The 21,923-nt window shown below is 32.2% G+C and overlaps 1 long non-coding RNA gene across 1 annotated transcript; it reads right to left on the bottom strand.

The window, feature by feature from the left end:
• Positions 1-7,316: 7,316 nt before the first annotated feature.
• On the bottom strand, positions 7,317-16,639 carry LOC127727066 (uncharacterized). The gene is made up of 5 exons (XR_007993750.1): positions 16,436-16,639; positions 13,569-13,605; positions 11,314-11,457; positions 8,997-9,131; positions 7,317-7,693 (listed from the first exon to the last, which is right to left on the bottom strand). It is a non-coding gene; the product is annotated as an uncharacterized LOC127727066 (long non-coding RNA).
• Between the last annotated feature and the right edge of the window lie 5,284 nt (positions 16,640-21,923).

Raw genomic sequence — 21,923 nt, 5'->3', positions numbered from 1 at the left:
TTGCACATCATATAAAGGTGTTTGCAATAAAATAATGACAAGTGCACATCATATAATGAAAAAGGGGAATAACAGGACAGTTTTGGCGTTCCATAGTTCAAGTCTTTGTTCTTTGGTCATGGTCTATGGATAGTTGTCTGATTGCCATTGACATACATTGGCAATCATATTCAACTCCTAGTTTTATTTTATCCTTTTGTATCTGAATCTCACGCGATGGCAGTACCTTTCCAATTACTATTTATGGGTTGCGTTTAAATATGAATTGTTACACGTTATAGTGACTGAAAAGGGATAACAAATCATCAAAAAATATAGAAGACACTTCCAAACAGTACCAGATCATTTGACGTTGCAGCTTATAAAAGGAAACTCAGATTTGGATAGTTCAATTACAAGGTAAAACATGTTAAAATCTTGTGAAAGGAAATAAAACACACAAAAAAACAGGTAAACACTGTAGTTAATTAATGAAGATAGCATGGATTTTCTCGCTGTGTTGAAGACCCATTAGTGGCCTTGGGCTGTTTTCTGCTTTTTGGTCGGGTTGTTGTCTCCTTGACACATTCCCTATTTCCATTTTCAATTTCATCATTATGTGATTATTTCTGTATTGGTCTTTTTATTGGTATGAGGCTTGCTGTATTGACCTAATCACGTAATAATATCATATTATATGGGAATTATGACATGACTTTAATATATCGTGTACATATAAATAAGAAGATGTGGTATGAGTGCCAATGAGACAACTCTCCATCCAAGTCAAGTACATGTACATTTGATATATTTTCGATTATATTGGACAAGATAGCGTAACTCAACCATCAACCTTCGGATTTGCTGATAAAATTATTTAATCAATCAGTTAAACATCCAATGGTTGCTTAGTTAATATTACAATCTCTATCCTAGCTCTAGATTATATAACTAATAAAAATGCACTTAATATGTGTATCCTCTTCTTGCCGACTTGTTCCTTTATTCATATGAGGATGACTTCTTACAGTAGCTTCGTACGTAGAATGAAATGAAGCTAGCATCATCCTTTAACTTTAAGTTCCGCTATATAAATGGTATTCTCTCACTAAATAAGTTTGGTGACTATGTTAAACGCATCTTTTCCATCGAACTTGAAAAAAATATAGGATACAACAAACAGTTAAGTCTGTCTTATATCTGGACGTATATCTAGAAATTGACAATGAGAGTCGGTTGCGAACAAACTTTACGACAAAAGAGATGATTTCAGCTTTCCAATTGTGAACTTTCCGTTTCTATATAGCAACATCCGAGCAGGGCCTGCATATTGAGTATATATCTCCTAACTGATACGATATTACAGATATGTAACTTCCTATCATGATTTCCTTGATAAAGGATTGCTTCTTACAAGGAAGCTATTAAACTAAGAGTTCCAAGTTGTGAAGTTGAAGTCATCCCTTCAAAAATGTTACGGACGCCATTAAAAATCGGTTGACCGTTATAAAATATCTGTTTCACAGTTGAAGACAGATATGTTCCAATTGTCGGAACCACAATACCGTCCGGTTCTTCTTGAATGTGACCTACCGAATTAGACTTATCACCGGGTTTGTACTTACATGAGCAACACAATGGGTGCCACATATGGCGCAAGATCTGCTTATCCTGCCGAAGCACCTGAGATCCCCCCGGGTTTTGTTGGGTTTCATGTTTCTTAGTCTTTAGTTTTCTATGTTGTGGTTTGAATACTTTTATTTGTCTTTTGGTTGGTTTTTTGTGGTTTTTTCCATTGGATTTTTTAGTTTGTTTTCGACGAATGCCTTTCGCCTCTCTTTTATATGAACAAATACTTTGGGTCAGTTAAAACATATATACCTGGAACAACTTGCCAAGTTTAGAAATTGCGGTCCCCGTTGCTATAGCTTGAGCAAGGGTTGTTGCTTTGTTGAGACACTGTAGAACCACATCAATTCTCCTTTTTAAAAAGAGATTTATTCAATATAAGGCATTTGAACATTTTATCATTATCTTAAAAAAATATCCTCCGGCTTCCTCCACCAATAAAAACTGACCGCCTTAAAATAGCACAATAGTGCTGAAAATAGCCTTAAATACAAATCAATCAATCAATCAATTAAACAAATATGAATACTATTATCGCTTAAATTTTAAATATCTTTTTGTCAGGAGTCAATATAGTTAAAAAGAACATTTATATTCAAATTTACTAAATCAAATTAAACTGAATACTATTGTATCAGACTATGACATTTCTTCAATTTTTCAAAGGTTTTACTCACTGATCTACACTGGATTTGAATATGATTTCAATGCTGCACCTGTTTTTGCTATTCTCTGTCATTAGTTCAAGAGGAACCAGTTTGCTATCTTTGTGAAGCCGAAATATAAAATCAGTTTTTACTTTTCTTATTTTTGTTCTATCTATTTTTGCATGAGCCATCCAAAGGAAATAATCACTGGGAGCAATGGTTCCCTTCATAATATCATGTTTTTCTTTGTGTGTTTTAAAAATCGGACACTTAATACAAAGGTAATCAGGACTAGCAATGTTTTTTATTCCTTCCTCGTTTTCTTCGTCGACAGCTTCCTTTTCGTTAAGAAACACACTCAAGGGTGTCTTATTAATATCAATATTCCGTTGTTCACAAAGTTGTTTGCTTAATGAAAATTTTCCTTCATACTGTGAGATAAATTTTACAGGAACATCATTTATTGTCGCAGTACTGCTTTTGAAGCTGATTCCATTTCTACTAGTGGTTTCCATGTTCTAAGATAATCGACTGCACTAGTATACTTCGGTTTGGACGGAGATGTTGCGTATTGCTCTAGATATTTCACAGGGTCTTTGACATGTTGGAAACAATGCTTGACATTATTCGTCATATCGAAGATCTCGATTTGTGGAATAAGGACACCCCTTGCAGATTCAGCAGACAGCTGAAGAGGTGATATTTGTTGGTGATTAAAAGTCATAGTGAACTCACAACTATGTAATGTAATTGGTCCTTCTCGTACCTCAGAACTGACATCTCTTTCTGTCTCGTAACATGCTGGTACGTATTCTAGAAGCTTGTCGCTGTTTTCCTTCGAATCTCCCATTCTTTCATCGTTGAAGATTTTAATTAATCTTTTCATTTTGTCCTTTGGACTTTTAGCTGATGTAAAAGTTTCCAGTATTACTTTCCATTTCCTTTGCTGTTGGAAAAATCCCCTGTTATGTGGATTCAATCGGTAACCGTCCTACTTTGTTTCCTTCTTATTATGGGTATATCCATTGAATGAGTATAATCTCTTTTTCCAAGTCAGTTCTAAAATTTCCCGACCAGTAGACGTATCTGTCTTGAATACTGGTTTCTTCACGGCATTTAAACTATTGAGTTGAATTGTTTTCGAACTTTTTGGTAAAGATCTATAACCAGGAATAACAACTGAAACCTCATTTTTGGAAACAGTTTTAACAAATCCATGAAAAATTTTAGGTTGTTTAATTAATTTGTGTCCACATCTTAACGCTCGACAGTGCTTTTGGTAATTCTTTGATCGATTTGTCACTTCATTTAAATACTGACACATTACGGAAACCTCATCCTTTGTATAGCAGGGACCTTTGTTATCTAAAGCACAATGTAGTAGCCTGTGAACAATTATATCTACATATCGTCGAATTGGTGATGTAAAATTAGTATATGGGAACATACCAAGGGTAAAATGAGAATAATCTTGTATTGTATGTACTTCACCTGAACATTTGTATTCAGCTCTTTCTTGGTATTCGTACCACTCGTCTAGTGCCAAACATGAGAATGGATGTAATTCATCACAACCTATGATTTGACTTGTCGCTGTGTAATCTTTTTGTTCAATTGCTAATAATAGTTTTTTCCAACCCAATGCTGATACACGAGTAGCTTATGATATTTTTCCGTCGGATTATTATCGATTGTAAGCTTTCGGTCATGCCATAGCAAAGGGGACGGATGAATTTCCTGTAACTTTAATATTAAATCAGCATACTCATGTGATTCTAACCATGTTTTCATATGCTCTGGTTTCGGTGGCTGCTGTACTCGGAGAGGAATGCAGTCTTTAAATTTATTTAAGAGAAAATTCCTATTGTGTTATTTGTAAGTATCATGAACTCTTCTGCCAAATAATGAGCCTCCTTAGTATCCCTGAAATCGTCATCTTCATCGGGTTTTTCTATAGGAGAGTAAAATAGGCCCCTACCCAAGCGGTTGATTCTTTGTTTTTTAGCTAGGTTAAACAAGTCATGAATTTGGAATTGTCGTTTCTTTCTTTAGAATAGTGTTTTGAACTTCTCTATATGAAAGTTGTTTTGATGACATGATGTAACTTCTTTGAATTTTAGTTAAATCCTTTCGAAGACCTTTTTTGTCGAAAGTCAAAAATATAGAGATTGAAGGTCTCGCTTCTCCAGGAATTAAACTACATAGCTCTTTTATCAACGGGGAAGGCAGCATATGGTGTGGATTAAGACGTTGGCCGGGATAAAACGTAGTGGCACGTTCATAGGCTTCAACGTCAATGTGGCTATCCTTTTCAACGTAAAAAGTTACATCTGCAATGTGTACTCCAACCCTAAAGGTATCATCTAAATCTTCGATACTTAAAGCATCATCCAAGTCTTTTGCATTAGATGGATCTATCGTAAATATTTCCAAACCGGTTAAGTCTAGTCTATCTTTTTTACACAAAATGAATTCATCCGACTCTAGCAACTCGTTAACATCTTCAATTGTATTTTGCTTGTACATGGTCGGCACTTGGTGTTGTAATCTCAAGATTTCAATCCCGGAAAGTAAACCCCTCTTTGAATTTAAGACTTTAATAACTGCACCTATTGGGTAAATATCTTCCCAGCAGATCATAACAACCAAGAATGTGTAGTTCTTTATGTCTCCTGTTTTGATAGTAAATAATTCTTTGGGATTAAGTTCTTCAGTCTTTGTATCATAATTGTATACATCAATTTGATAATCATTTGCAATCTTTCTTTTCAGTATATGAAGTTTTGGTATTGTTTTAGAAACTGGAAGCATTAAATGATATGATGATTCATCCAACATACAAACAAATACGGGGTGTTTTACATTTGGAAAGTGAATCCGTTTGAAAACTCCTCTTATCTGACCATATACTTTAAAATTTTGTTTGGATGTATCTACAGTTACGTATGGTCTTGAACCACAGTGAGAGTGACTTTCATATTCTTCTTTCTCATCCATTAGTATTTCAACACAAAGTTCATCGTCATCAAAAACCTTGCCAATTTTTGACCTTCCAGATATTTCAATATTGGATATTTTGTCAGAATTATCTATGTTTTTACATACTGCTTTATGTGCAGCTTCAAGTTTAACTGTACATATCTTGAATTTATTTGGATATATTTTACAAAGCGCTTTCAGTTTATCAGTCTCGTAAAATTCTTCGTATTAAAAGATGTCTCTCTTTTGTCTCCACTTTGAATGCTGGTCTAAATATTTTTTTGATAATATAATACCATTTTTTAACAACTCATATTCATGTAACTTATTTTCTTGAGCTTTTTCATATATCTTTACACTCTGCTCGTAGTAATCGATAGTTTCATTTTCACTATCTTTTTCATCATCACTAGATATATTATAATTGCCAATCCAGTTGTCTCTAGCCATTTTGTCAAATTCTTCGTCACTTTCAATATCAGAAATGTCATGACCTTTTGTTTTTTTATTGATTCAACTGCATTTGATGAGCTGCTACTTTCATTTGATAGTGTAAGTTTATCTGCACTCTTCAACCTTTTACCGTCAACACCTATCCATGGAGTTGACATTGTAAAGTATTCCACTGTTTTTTGTTTAGTTTTTGCTGAAAAAAAAGTTTTGTTTTAATATCTTTCTACCTCATAAGTGTTTAAATGAAAACATATGGTGTTTCATTTACTGTAGTGAGTTCCAGTTTTCCAAGATTGAAGAAAACTTTCCATGGATACTACAAATCAGCTCTCTTCATGCCACCATTTGGCTTCAATTTTTAAAACAGAATAATAAAGTACTTATATCACACATAATTGTTTTTTCCTTGCGTTTATTATGAAAAGTGGCGAATTTAGAAAAATATTAGTACTATCGCTTGTACTTCAGTTATCTCTATAAAGAACTGTTATCTGGTTATCGTTTAAAAAAGTCTGATTGATTATTCTGGCAAACAGCTTAAAGTTTTAAAATTTCAAATAAATACTTTAAGTGGTGAGTCTTTGAATCGTCATAGCTTTGGACAAATATTTTGAGCGAGCTGTTGTATGATAATAAGTATAATGATGAGGAGGTTTATTTCCCCATATAATACATGGGTAGAAGTGGTCGTAAATAAAACAAACATAAGTCTACTGTATTTTCCGACCTGTCGTAAGAATTCGTATTATTACATCTTGCTCAAAAATAGTTTTTACGAATGAATATTTTTGTAATTTTGCAACCATCTATTTCAACTTTTTTATAGAAGTATCTATTTCAACAACAAAAAATAAAAATGAATTTTGTAAATTATATGCCTCCGGAGCGCTTTTCTCAATTAATCTTCAACAGGAAAACTCAAACCCATATGAGACATGAGAATTGCATACTTTTCTGTTCTTGTATCGGATTTATTTATATCTACACTTAATGACCGGATAATCAGATTATAACTACCCATCGAAAGACCTGTAGTTGTTATTGACTTTTCTCGCTTAAGGATACCAACAGTAAAGTTGTTTTTTTTTTCTATATTAACAGCATGGAATAAAATCTCAAATTGACAAGACTAAAAAAAAAAAGACAACAAAATGTTGTACAGACAGACACAAGAAAATGAAATAAACAAACAGTTTTTCAAGCAAAGCTTAAGGTAATACAAGTTCTAATCAAAATCGGAATTCATATTGGCTTTTCGAGTATCATTACAAACCGCCATGTTTTAGGAAAATGTAAAAAGACAGACGTAACTCCCTTATCAAAGTTAGTCCAAATAATAATAAAATAGCCTTTCAATACCGTTATTATCATGATAATCGTTTGGATTAGTATTGTGAAAATGATTATATGAATTTCAAGATTATATATTCGTTACAAAAATACTTCACTGTTTGTGATGTCCTGTGCTGTCTGTCTTTAATGGAAGATGTTCGTTGTTATTCTGCGGTTTACATGTTGTATCGACTATTATATTATTTATTTTTTGCGTTTCTCTGTGATGAAGGGTTCTTGCGTGTGTTTGTGCTGTATTTCTGTCACGTAGTGTTGTAATTTTAGCGATTTTTTTTAACATTGCCATATAAGCGGGAGGTTTGGCTAGTCATAAAACCAGGTTCAACCTACCATTTTTTCTTAAAATGTCCAGTACCAAGTCAGGAATATGGCAGTTGTTATCAAATAATTCGTTTCTATGTATATTGGTGTTTGTTTTTGTTGCACTTCAGTGTTTCTGTTGTTCCTTTGTTTTCCTCTTATAGTTGATGTGTTTCCCTCGGTTTTAGTTTGTAACCCGGATTTGTTTTCTCTCAATTGATTTATAACTTTTGAACAGCGGTATACTACTGTTGCCTTTATTTAGATTATACAATTTTGTTTTAATTCTACTTACGACGATTTCGTTTCTTTTTCTTGTGTTTGTCTTTTATTTCTTTCGCTTTGAGTCTTTGCTGTAATGAATGTCGACTGTTTATAGCATTTGCAATAAAACCCCTCGAAAACAATTTTATTACCTAATACAGCTTTAAGTCCTTTGAAAAGATTTGTTTGGTAATCATAATATTCAGAAAAAATTTGAGCCAATGCATGCATATATATACTAAACTAAGTCCTTTAATTTTTTTATTTTTTTTTGACATTTTCACGCTTCCATTTATTAATCATAATTTGTGATGACGGTTTTTAAATGATTTTTTGTATTAATGTTTCTCCTTCAGAATCGCCTCATATGATCTTGCTTCCACGTTTGTTTACTTTTTATTTCATTACGGTAGCCTGTTATGGTTTTGGCACCTTTCAATTGGTATATTGCGTAACATGTTTGAGAAAATTAAGGGATTCTAAATTGTAAGTCTGTTATCTTTGATGAGTTTCTTAATTTGGTTATTTATAATATGTTTTATTTACACTAAAAAATTGTGAGTGGGGGTTGAAAATAAAGTTCACCTCAACAAAGGTGATTTCAACCTTCGCATTTCATATTTGAATATCTATGTGACCACATTAAAGCAGAATTTTTTTATGGTGTATGCATCGTTCATTTGATACAGTTTCAAGGGATGTCGTCTCCTCTCATAATTTCTGATGATAGTATCTTACTACTTACAAGGGGGTATTTGAACTAAAAGTTCTTTATGGTAACATTAAAGTCACATGTTCGAATATTTTGTCAATATAAAAATGTATATTTTACATATCTAGTAGCCAAAATTAATAGCTCTTTTCTACAAAAAATCATATATAAATATCAACAGTTAATGTTTATCTTACAGCGTTAACTAATAATCGGAACAATGTAAAATACATAACAGAGTAAATAAGATATCAACAAACAAACAAAGAAAAAGCCGAAATTCTTTTACGCCTAAAGGAAAGGTTAGCACTTGCTAATTTTCATGTGACTCCCGTCCCACTTTCCAGATAGACACCTCTACTGGTGGATTGTAATTAGCCTAGTGCTTTGGAATTGGCGTTAAAATGAGAATACTGTTTATTTAAATACGCGACATCAATCTTCAAAAATCATTTTAATTAAAGTATGTGTCTCCCTTATACATGTTATATATATGCCTCATCCATAAATCAGATTCCTTGTATTTGTTTTGCTCTTCAATATTTGTTTTTTAGGTTTTAAATATTTTGACCTGGAACATCACAGAAGAGCCGTAAAATGTTGAAATGTGCAACTGGTGCACTAATATTGGTAACGTTAGTGTAACCATATTGGATATAAAAAAAAGATAATTTGCACACCTGTTTTATACCAGTGTAATTAGAATCCTTTACATATTCATTGTCGCTATCCACGACTTCGTCTTCTAGTCTTTTTATCTCTTCCTCAATTGTGTCTATCTGATCTAAAAACGGATTAACAGCCTCCTTGTCTTCCTATTAACAAAATGCAGCATTCGTAAGGTTTTCTATCAAATACTAACTCTCATTCAAGCAAATATGACAGTCAAAATAAATAACAGGTTCAAGATGATAATTATTCTCATCGTTTTTCTTCGTACGCAATTTTTTCTCAATTAAATTATCTTAACAAACACATAAAGTCATTTAATAAACATTTATGTTTTTTATGAAAAATTTGTCCTCGATTTATCATTTTTAACAGATCGTAATGAAACTTTTCGATATTAACCAAATGATGTATAAACAATGACAGTTTATCCTAAAAAAAAATCCTCCTTTTTCTTTAAGATTTTATTTTATTTAATTCATTTGTTACTTTGATTCTTTCTTGATTTTGGGGGATTTTTTTCCTATTTTTTAGGGGAGACGGTGTATTTTCATAAACTATTTATTATGAAATAGGTTACATTCTTCTAAATTAATCTCAGAAGCAGCCAGTCTCTTGCAGCCGGTGAAACTCATCGAATTGGTAAAAACAATACACTTCAGAATACAAGAAGAATATTATGCATATCAAATAAACTTTGCTTTAGAATAATACTCTTTGTAAAATATAATATGTTAGGACATAAAGAATCAAAATAGCTCATTTGTTCACAAAAGACAAAGCTCATTTGTTCACAAAAGACAAAGCACGGTTTTACATTAGAACTTTAGATTCATTCGTGAGGAAAATACATTGATCCAAAAAATCCCATGCGAACATTGTTAATTAAGAAAAAAATATTATTTTGTATTTTCCACTTCGATTCGTTTGTCATTTTCTTACAACAGAGTGAGATTTTTCAAAATTTATGATATGAAACTTATCTCTGTTTACAACTCTTATAGCATAAACAATGCTTTAAAAACAAATTATATCTGAAATGAAGTTGTTAAGGAAAAAAGTAATTTGGACCATAGGAAGAAATACGAAGGTACAAAAGGGATATTCAATCTCATAAGTCCAAGACAAAATGACAACACCATTGCAAACGAAATACGACATTAAGACAAAACAACACTCTATAAAATACAACATAGAAAAAAAAAGACTGAGCTTCACAAACCTCTCCAAAAACAGGAGATGATCTGAGGTGCTCAAAAAGTGTAAGCAGATCCTGCTCCACATGTAGCACATGTAGTGTTGCCCATGTAATTACAAATTGGGTGCTTAGTCTCATTCGGTGATTCCCATTCTAGGAAAAGAGGACGAGATTATGGTTACAATAATTGGAACATATCCACTATCAGATGTGAAACTCAAGATAGCGTCCGTAAAATGTTTGAGCGGATGAATTCGATCTCACCACTTGGAACCATTGATTTAAAGACTTTTTTGTAATTTGAAACCCTCTATCAAAGAAATCATGATAGGAAATTTAAGCGCTGGAATTTGGTATCAACTTGGAGATATATACTCCAAATGCAAACGCTGATTAAATGTTGCTGCATAGAAATGGAAAGTTTACAGTAGGAAAGCTGACAGTATCTCTTTTGTCGAAAAGTTTAGTTCTAAACCAACTCATATTGTCAATTTCTAGATGTAAGTCATGATGTAGAACATTAGGAACTTTTTTATCATTTTGCAAAATGGATACCTCTGCTTTCTATGAAACCTTTTGAAGATAAAAGAATCCATCGCTGACTGACACAGAATGTTTATTTTCGCTTATAATAAGTTGGAAAGTCTTTTTCTGACTGTAGTTATTAAGAATTAAAACATAGATAACAGAATCGTTGAAAGAATCTTTTATCAGGGTACACTGAGGATATTTGTTATTTACATTTATACTAGGATTAGCAAAAAACAACTCTACAAGAAATTGATATTTCGGAATTTTCTACTCAGATATAATAAAATGTGGCATTTGCAACTTAAAGGCAGTGTGGATATAAAGACTATAAAGACAAATTTGAAATGCATCTTTAAATTTGAAGCCTGTATGGTTTGAATACTTGATGTACTATAGGACATAAGGGGACCTACATAGAATAATTAGAAGCGCCTAAAGTAAACTTTGCATGAGGATGTTGGAACTTTAGTTTCTAAATAATTTTTAAAGTTATCAACAGAAAATATAATAAAAGTTCATTAAAAAATCATGTTAGTGGTGAATATGTGAACCTAATTAATTGCTCCAATTCCATCACATTGTTTTACAATGTTCCATACCTTTTGCGTTGTCAGTTCAAGGTAATGTTCAATCTTCTTCTTCGCAATATCTAATTTTTGAAGCTTTATCAGAGCTTCAATCCAGATAAAAAAAGAATTTTTGAAAAACTGAACTGCCTGGTTGTATAGCTAAGTGTGCATCCACTGTAAAGAAAATATAAAAATCTATATTTCATTTATATTTTGAAAAAGTATGAAAAAAATAGCGAACTCTTAGGTAAATTCTAAAAGCAAAATTAAAAAAAAAACTGCTTACAAAATCAAAAGCTATAAAACAACGGAACGAGTGAAAAGCAACTATCATATCACTGCCTTGGAACAGGCATTTGTCGAAGAAAATGGTGGATTAAACTTGGTTTTATACCTAGCTAAACTTTCCAATTTGTATTATAGTTGTTTATAGATCCGTTATATTGACAAAATTGGGTGAGCAACCGAAACATGCACAATATGTTAATGTGACAATGATTAGGATCCAGCACTCAAAACTGTGTAAACATACGTCACAGACATAAAACACAACTGACTAAAAATTCAAAAAACATCAAGAAAAAACTAACAATGGCGTCAACAAAAAGGTTGTTGTAATTGATAGTAAATTTTGCAAAGACGTCAAGCAAAAAGTGTTGTCGTAAAGTTTTTGTAGCTAATAGTACATACCGTATATAGTACTATACACTTTTTCGATAACTTTTTTAATAAGATCGGCACTGATGAGACTTTTGAACACAAAACGCGCTTCTGGCGTAAACATTTTTAATCCTGGTAGCCATATAAGTTAATTTATAAATACAAATGTAAACAAAATGAAAACAGCATTGTTAAAACGTATTGCGTCCGAATCGCACATCAGGACCCACCTCCACCAGAAACACCTAGTCCTAAACCCGATAGCGGTATCATACATACAGTCACGTCAAAAGGCATAGGACCAAAAGATACATAATAGCACGAAGACAAATAAAATACAAACTGTAAAGTAAATAAATAGATAGATAAATGATTTCAGCACCTTGAATTTCAAGACCATCTTGTACTAGTATATGTGAAGTAGACACTGAATATTGATCTATAAGGTCTTGTTACTTTCTGATGATTTTTTGGCGAAAGGAGGCGAGACGTTCTTTGACAAAACCCTGATTCATCAATTGTTTGCTCAGAAACCGATGACGTTTTACAAAGTCTGAGTAGCAGCTGCAAGCTCCTGAATATCGTATGAGTTGAGAAATGTATACTCCATACGTGAGTCAAGTTGGTATATTGCTGCTAAGGTGAGGAAAGTTTATAATTTCAAAATTGAAATCGTCTTGTTTGTCAAAAATTCTGGTACTGAGACGACCACTGTTGTCAAATTCGAGGTAAATGTCTAGAAATGGGGAGGAAGATGCTGTATCTGTGGTTTCTTTAATCTGTAGTTCAGTAGAATATACAAATGGGACGCAATCCGAAAAGTTTGGATTGTTTATGGAAAGAACATCATCAATGTATTTGTATTCTGTTCTATAAGACCATGTTTACGGAGTCTTAAAATTAATTACAGCATATCAGAGAATCGAATCACCTTGTATGCTGAAATTTACATTATAACGGACACATGACGCATGTCAAGGTATTTAGACATTCAGTTTGTACTTTTCTGGTATCTCCAGCCCAGTAACTAGTTCTTCGGTACTGGCATGAAAATACGGATATTGTTTGATTAAAAATACCCGTGGTAAACACTTATTTAGGACCTATCTAAACTAAGGAATATATTCCCCTCAAGTAAAGATTTGGTTCCTAGCCCGGATTTGACTATTCTCTGGGTCCTTTTTGGTTTGATCAGCTCTTTAACCTTTCAATTAGGAATAGGAATCTTCATGATTAGGCTTCGTGCAGCATTGCGCAATTTGTGCAATAAAACTGGTACCATGATTGAAGTCAAACATCAAAAACAAAATTTGATTTTCGTTATAAATTGTTATAGGCGACTTTCAAAAAATAGACTCTTAGCTAACGACTTAAATGCACCCTTCTAACAAAGTATTGTATATTTTATTTTTAAAAACATCAAAGAAACAAGGCTAATCAGATAGTGTGTGCAATTTGTCATAGAGACAATAAACATGTACAAAGGAAAACATTGCAGACAAACCTGATGAAAATATGAGTACTTATTTTTTGTCTACATGTGTACATCATTTTGTGGCAAAAGTAGTGGGGATGCAAATTGTCAACAAAAAGTGATTAAACTATATATAATAATAGTTGCTTACTTTTCTTGCAGATCTGACATACGTTTTGATTCTGCCCCTGAAATATCAATATATATCTGATATAGGTATTAAATGTTTAATAATAGATTGCATGCATAGCAGGAGACGCTTACTCTTCGACGCACCCAATCTCGCTCCTTTTGGAGTTATTGATATTCCTTATTTAGTCTTTCTATTTTGATATCTTAACTGAATTTTCCCGTTCTTGGTGGGTTTATTGGATTTGAACATTTGTAAAGAACAGTTGCCTTGGAATTTATGTGATTACAATGCAGTACATACTGCTTCAGTAGCTTTTCAGCAATATAGTACGAGTAATTTGTACACGAAATGCTCTATTTTTGTAATTTTTTAAGGTTTTTTTTATATTATATATACATATGGGCTATTTAATAAGACAAATGTCAAGTTCGTTTCATGTAATTTATAATTTTAACCGAGTGAGAGTTAAAAAAATTCTTTCTTAATTGTAAAACGTTATGTAAATTGTTTTCAACAGATGTCCGGTATCCTATAGAAACTAGGTATGTCACCGTCTTGATGACTTGCTCCTTTTTTTGGGAAGGGCAGATTTCATAAAGGGTTTTTGCGGTATACGTGGTATAAATGATATCCTTTTAGTGAATAATTCGAAGTTTGAAACTATGTTCATCGCAAATATTCCTTTCAAATTGAAATAAAAGGATACAACTCCGATATTGTTATATAACTTCATAAGTTGACTTTATTGTATCTTGGATTCGTTTTTAAAAGTCAATGAAAAGGGACATTAGTTCCCGATGGTATCACCAGTAAAGTTGTCATCACTGCCGAGAAGACGTGATAAAACAAGTACACGGTCATTTCTTGTGAAGTTACTGTTAAGAAACCTAACAAAATCAGTCGAAATACTCAAGTTGTATCTACCCCGTACATATATGGGATTAGCCTGCTTTTGTACAATTTGTTGTGAATTTTAAGTTTTTAATGCTATTCTACTTCGACATTGATTTAGCTTTCAACCTGATTTGATTTTATCGCCTCTGGTAAGTCTTGTGTAGACGCAACACACGTCTTTCCTGCATAGCAGGAGACGCCTTTTGTATGTTACCTTGATTTATCTTCTGAATCGATTTATGATTTGAACATGGGTAAACTTCTGTTGACTTTATAGTAAACCTTATTATACGCCTGTATATTGGATGAGCTTTTACAACAAATATGTATGTGCTTACACTAAATTTCATTTTCAGTGAATGTATTATACATAGATCTTTCAATCATTTCGAACTCAAAAGTTTTCTATCCTTTGAATATATTACCTTATTCCGTTAAAAGTCTATTGAATTTTCCGTATTTGTCCTTTAGATAGGCAAGTTTCCCAGCGATTTAATGCCTTTTATATGAAGTCATCATAAAACACCGATTGGAATAAATTTTGTCTGTTATTTGGAAAAGCCTATTCATGACCTATTTGTCGCATCACCTAACACTGTTGGGCGTCGTTCTATGGTCCAAGGAAACCAGATTATATATAGCATATATCACCGAATAAATTGAGTTTGTATATAGTGATACCGACGGAGATCGGAAAATATTGGTGTTGCGGCTCTGATGTCGGACAATGTTCTGTACACGCCTACTGCGAAAGGAAATTTTAAGTATTTTCCCCAAAAATACCTCCATTTAATGACTGCACGTCATGTAATAAGTGATCTAATTTTCTCTCTAAAAACTGAGTATACATAAATTAACCTCATCGTTAAGGTAAAACATAAGTCGGATTCCTTGATTGAGATACTAGTACATGTAATTAGTAAACCCAATTTATCACGCGACCATTCAATCAGTATATTGCGACATGTTGATATGGTCCGTCTATTAATTTTGGTCAGTGTAGATATCGGTGTTGGAATAAGTTTCTGTGTAGACGAATTTTCGAAAATGTCTAGTTAGCACTACTGTGCAGGTATGAAATGTGACTGAAACGTTTATTTTCTGTGAATCCGGTTTTTCTTCAAAATATTATATCATTCAAACAATTCAGATCTTTCTACCCCAGGCATCGATTGTTTCAGCTAAATTTAGCATAACTGCTTGCAAGTTTTGGTGTACAATGCTCTTCAATTTTGTCATTGATTTGGCCTTATTTCAATGCTACCACCACTGATATGTCTTTTGTAGACGAAACATGCAAAACGAACATTTTGTGTCCCAAATTATAAGACTGGTATACTTGATACTCTGTTATCAATATATGTACTTGTTTACAACCAAGAAGTGAAACAGCTTTGAAACATAAACCAAGCTGCATATTGCACTTGGAAACAGCGCATTGTCAGGTTAGTTAATGTGTCTCGTTGGTACAATGTATGGGATGTTCAATTTTGTTCACTTTCAAACTAATATAGCCGACCTGAAGATGCAACTTTGGATTAAACACCATATAGACCATATGTTGTAGTATTTATAAACAATGTTTTAAAGCGCAGTTAATATCCTTTTTATTTAAACTTTTACCTTGTTCTCACCTTCAACCTTAGAATTTTTTGCATGAAACATATTTTTCGAGATAGACAAATGCGTTTACCGATTTCTGTTTAAATAAAGTATTAGCAAAAATACCGAACTCCAAGGTAAAGTTAAAAAGGGTCAGTCAATAAAATCTGACAAAATTAAATATTAGACTTTATCAGCCAACGGAATGAATGGAAATAACAGCTGAAATAATTTGTACATGTTGAAACATTAACAAAGTTTTCGTGTAGTCAGATTGTGTTTCCAGTGTGTGTTAGAGGGGATTCAAGCGTTAGCTCACATTTTTCATTCAAGTAGTCCTCTTGTCTTCATCAATAACATTATTTTTATTTGAAAGCAATTTAACATACCATTAACAGAAAACATACAGCTATCTGCATCGATATGCTTCTTGATTCTTCGACGATATGGCCTGGGTCAATCGAATTCTCCACCATGGTGATAAAAGATATATTTAAGTCAAGATACACATGGAGAGATCTTCTGCAGTTAGCTATTTGATCTGTGTCTAATGATTCATCAGCGGCTGCCTTTATATTTCTTATTAATCTAATAAGCCGCTGAAAAAAATATGTATTTTAAACGAGATCTATTTTAAGACCATTTCACTTTTATTGACAGTTTTTTAAATTTGTTTCAGCTCCGATTTATAAATACTGTCTTGAGAAATCTCAATCTCATGTTGGTCATCTCTTTGTTTAGCAACAAACGGTACTGACATAACAACTACTAGTATTTTAGAAAATAAGTCTTTATGCTTTATTTCACATTAAAAGTTTTTACACTATAAAGGCCTATATATATATGTGTGTTTGTAATGACACGAGAGAAAATTATTACCCCATAGTCATCAGTGATCAACATTTCTTCTATGAGTGGAATCCAAAGTCCTCTGACTTCTAAATGATGTAAAGGATACGGTTTGATCTGCTCCCTCCGCTAATACTCTATAAAATTTATAAATATTATTTCGTGAATACATACTTCGCCACGTGGAGCAAGATCTGCTTACCCCTACGTTGCACCTGAGATCACCCCAGTTTTTGGCGGGGTTCTCGTTTCTCAGTCCTAATTTTTCTATGTTGTGTATTAAAGAGTTTTGTTACATATAACGATAACGAGAAGAGGATAGATTCCGACCTACATCGTTAAGTATTGTAACTATGTTGCTCAAAAAGAGAAACCCAATTTCCAATATTTTTTATTTTGTATTTTAAATTATCTCGAAATTTTCCTGATTCTAGTTGTTCAAGTGATGAAATTATTAAGTTTACTTTTGTTCATTCCCTACATTCCTTACCCCCTGATGTATATTGTTTTTTTTATCCCCAACAGACATACTTTCATCATTGCTTGTTTGTTCACCTGATAACTTTTTGTTTCTAAAAAAAACCAAACAATATACCTTTCAAGTCTTGACGTGTCACCTTTTTCCACTTTCCGGTGTTTTTTAATTTCTATTTGCATATTAAATAATGGAAATGCGATATTATTGGAATATGGATAGATTACTTGTGCCTCTAATTTACAAATGACTTCAAGTTAAATCTTCTTATTTTATTACCCTCCTTGCCTCAAACATTACAAACCTTTGTAATAATTCTCTAATCGAACCTCTTATCCACGCACTGAAGAAAAGAAAGATAAAAAGAAATGTGTGCCGTGTTAGTATTGCCATTCACTAAACAATTAATTGTAGAAAAAAACAAATACTTTTATTTTGTGTTTCTAATAAGTCTGAGACAAGAATTGGTGTATCTTATCGCAACATATTCTTCAAATGTTTATCAGGTTTAATGTTCGATACAATTCATGCCATAATTAGTGTTTCTTCTCTTGTCTTGCTTCTGCTTTGACGTATACCTTGTTGAAATTGAAAATATACGAATAAAAGGAAAAGTAGGTTTTCGTCAATGTAACAGTAACATAACAAAATAAATTGCAAAAAGACATATAGTTTTTAACAATAGGCAGGTCTATTTCAAATGAATGTTTTATTCACATTCGAAAATTATAAATGATTGATTTAAGGTTTCTCATTAACAAATGATGCAACTGTAATAACAGCATGTATCAACTTTCATAGTAAAATAAACCGACGACAATTAATGTCATTTTGTTTTTATTTTCTCAAATATTTTGTGTATTTGATAAAGATTTAACCCTCCAGCGTATATGATGAACGTTTTGTCCGATCTAGAAACACGTGAAGGGGACTTCTGAAATCGGAATATTTGTTTATATCGCTCTCACTTTTCCACTTGCACAATTTTTCGACAAAAAGAGGCACATAAACATACAGAGGAACACAAACATACCTATCACTTGAGATTGGAAGGACCAATGCTCTCCTCTGCCTCACCGTTTGTGTGTGTATTTGTCTATATTATGTTTTTTTTTTTTCATTATAATATATATGCAAATGTAAAAATAAGTTGGAGTTAAGTCAAAAAGACAATAATTGTACTTCCATTTAAAGAATAAAAAACTAGATCAACTTTGTATTAAATAAATAAGATAATTACTTCTTACCTCCTTTAAATCATATTGTATTATGTTTAACCAAGTGTGTATCGATATGGACATTAACGTTTTTGGCATTCCTTAGGTTCGTGTTTCGCAAATATTAACTTCCTCTATTATGTCATAGTCAAGTTTATTATTAGAATGATTTCCAAACAATCAACTTCAGACTATTGATCTTCAAATGATACACGCCCATTTGTTCGTTTCATTCATAACTAGAATAATTAAAATATTTAATAGCTTTAAAAAAATCATACAATGTTTCTATACATGTAATTTATTATTATATTTTAGAACATAATATACAATGGAATATAATATCAATTTAATGTATTCGACAATTTCTCAATGCGTATTGGCAGAGGTTGAATTTTCAGACCATTGTTTTATATTCTAATTAAAACGAAACTGCAATGTAAAATAAAGATGTAGGCAATATGTTACACTTCTATTTAGTTTAAGTGTATACAAAACTGTCCCCAAAAAAGAAACCAAAAAAACAAGACCGATCACAATATTTGTAATTTATTTTGTATCGAAGAGCAATGATATTTAAAATATGTGTTGTAAGTAATAGTAAAAGTTCAATGATAAGTTAATATTGATATTAAAAGACCTCCGAACAAAAAGGGATGTTCAGATCCCCGAGCCCGAAGGGCGAGGGGATTTGAACAGCCCTTTTTGTGAGGAGGTCTTTTAATGTCAATATTAACTTAATCATTGAACTTTTACTGACTTACAAACCGTCAAAATATAAGAAAAGTACACAAAAAGCACTCGCAGAAACCTAATTCCCCTGAATTGGACGGGTCTAAATATGTTTACCTTAAATGATAGTTAAACAGTACTGAGACTGATATATACAATTAACAGTTACCAAATTGCAACGGAAACGGACCGATTAAATGGCAGTACATCATTCAATTATTCATTTATTATATTTTGTTTAGCATTAAAATAACACCAAATGATAGTTTTACAAAATTAGGGGGTAAATTTATATTTTTGATACAATTTTTCAAAATAACGATTTCTTATTTAATAAATGAGGCATTCAAAACCCTATACATACCTCATTTATAACTGACCAATGAATATTCTGCACAACAACTTCTTGTTTTATATATATATATATATATGTTGTGTACAAATTGTAATGTTGTACAAATTATAATTTGTACAGAATTTTTGTACAAGTTATCAGTGTTTTATGAACCGCTTAACACAAATGGATGATACAAGCACACAGTCTTTTGTTTCTCATATTTCTGTCATATTTCCATGACTACATGATGCAGTCTAATATTGAGCATTGATACAAAAAACATTATAAGAACACAAAATGACTTTTTATGGATATGATTTTGGTATAAGGAGAAAAATAAAAATAGAATTTAAACCATTCAGGTGTCCTTATTTCCAGTTTTTGGACAAGGAGAATAGCACTAAATGTTTAGTTGAAGTATATAAATTTGAATTTAAGACATTAAGCTGATAAATTTTAGAAGATAAACTTTTATCACCTGGTGCAAAAAGGTATGTGTCAAAAAACTTATAACTTGTACAAAAACCCTGTACAAATTATAATTTGTACAAACTTGCATCTTGTACACAACATATATATATGATGTTTTTAATCTGTCAGTAATCATGAAACAGACCAGACCTAAGATTCTGTAATTTTCCTACACTACGTTACATGCGAATGCAAAATAATTAGTGTTGACAATGTCTGTTCAGTCCAATTAATTAATAGATCTTGCTTTGGTTTTTTTATTAAATAAAAACTATGCATGCAAACTTCAATGAATAAAACCGTATTGAAAAACATAAATATGACATCTAGAGCATCAACTACGTTTCACTGACCCGATCAAAACGTGTTTAGGTGACATATATTCGTAGGTTCGATGTTTTATATGAAAACAAACTCTTTTATTTTAGTCTTCCGTTATTCCCATTTTATGTCCAACTGAAGCACAACACCTGAAAAAAAACTTTTACCTTGCTTAGTTTTATCCTTTCCTGACAAAACATCATGTTATAAATCGTATTAAAACAGTAGATAAGAACCATAGTAAAAAAATATTAAAACTTTTTTATAAGCAGTCACTTATGTAATAAATTGAAAGAAAAAAAACCACAAAAAAAACCATAAAAATTTAAAAGAAATAGTACCTCATAACAATTTACAAGATCTTGTCTTTGAGTGCTAAGTACATGGAACAATTATGTAGTTGATTGATTGGTGTTTGCGTTACGTCCAGTGGCAAATATTTCATGCATGTTCGTGACTATAACCTATGAAGTCTTTAAATACAATACTCAATAGGTAGGTCGTGCAATAGGAGGTCGACAGTGAGGTTGGACGTGAAACTTTAAAATACCACTGGAAAATGAGGGTATATTGAATTAGGACAGAAATTTAGACTTGCAACAGCTGGCCACATTCGGACCACCCAAATAATTTGTGCAAGAGTTTTTAATTTGCCGAGAGCGATCATCGATGTTTACGTGTAGTTTACAATATCATTTCACGCATTTAATTTAGGTTAGATACTTTTAGCTCGCTTTAGTAACTGTGAGAAGTCTGTGAAACTGTATTGTTTATTGTACTTGAGGTTTTGGTATATTATGTACTACCGCTCTACTGGTTGGTCTCATGTGAAGGTGTTCCCCTCGAGAGCGGGAGGTCGTTTATTCGAATCCCGACCGGGCCAAACAAAGAAGTTAAATTAGTATTGGCTATTACTTGGCTCTTAAAACGTGACATCATAGAGTAGGAGCACAGACTGGTCGGCTCAGAGTCGGAAATGTGTCCGGGTCGGGTGACATTTTTTCCTGCGAACTAATATCTTGGGAACTTACGTATAAAAACACCGACTCAGCGTGTCAGTCTAGTAAAAAGCGGGGTTATTATTCGTATTGTATTTACATGTTATCGTCCTGAATATTCTTTTTATTTGCCGCTGGTCGTCATCCATTATCATCATTTATTTTACCGTTTTATTATACAGTGAAGTGTTTTTCTTCTACTTGTTTATATTACAACTTCTTAAATTTTCACCGATCAAAATTAAAATAGGGCAGATGAAATTTTTCAACCAGAGACTAGTGATTGTTGGGATATCTTTGACGGTAAATAGTATTAAATCAAATGTGACTTTTGGGATATATAATATTTGACGGTAATTATTATTGAGTTAACTCCGTATAACTATTATTAAGTCATTAGGCGGTTTTCACTGATTATTTTTCTGTATACGGATATTTCTATAAAAAAAGACTGAAAGTTGACTATAAATGTTTTGA

Source organism: Mytilus californianus, unplaced genomic scaffold (assembly GCF_021869535.1).
Source record: "Mytilus californianus isolate M0D057914Y unplaced genomic scaffold, xbMytCali1.0.p SCAF_19, whole genome shotgun sequence".
NCBI lineage: Eukaryota > Metazoa > Mollusca > Bivalvia > Mytilida > Mytilidae > Mytilus > Mytilus californianus.
This window is presented reverse-complemented; position numbering and strand designations above follow the sequence as displayed.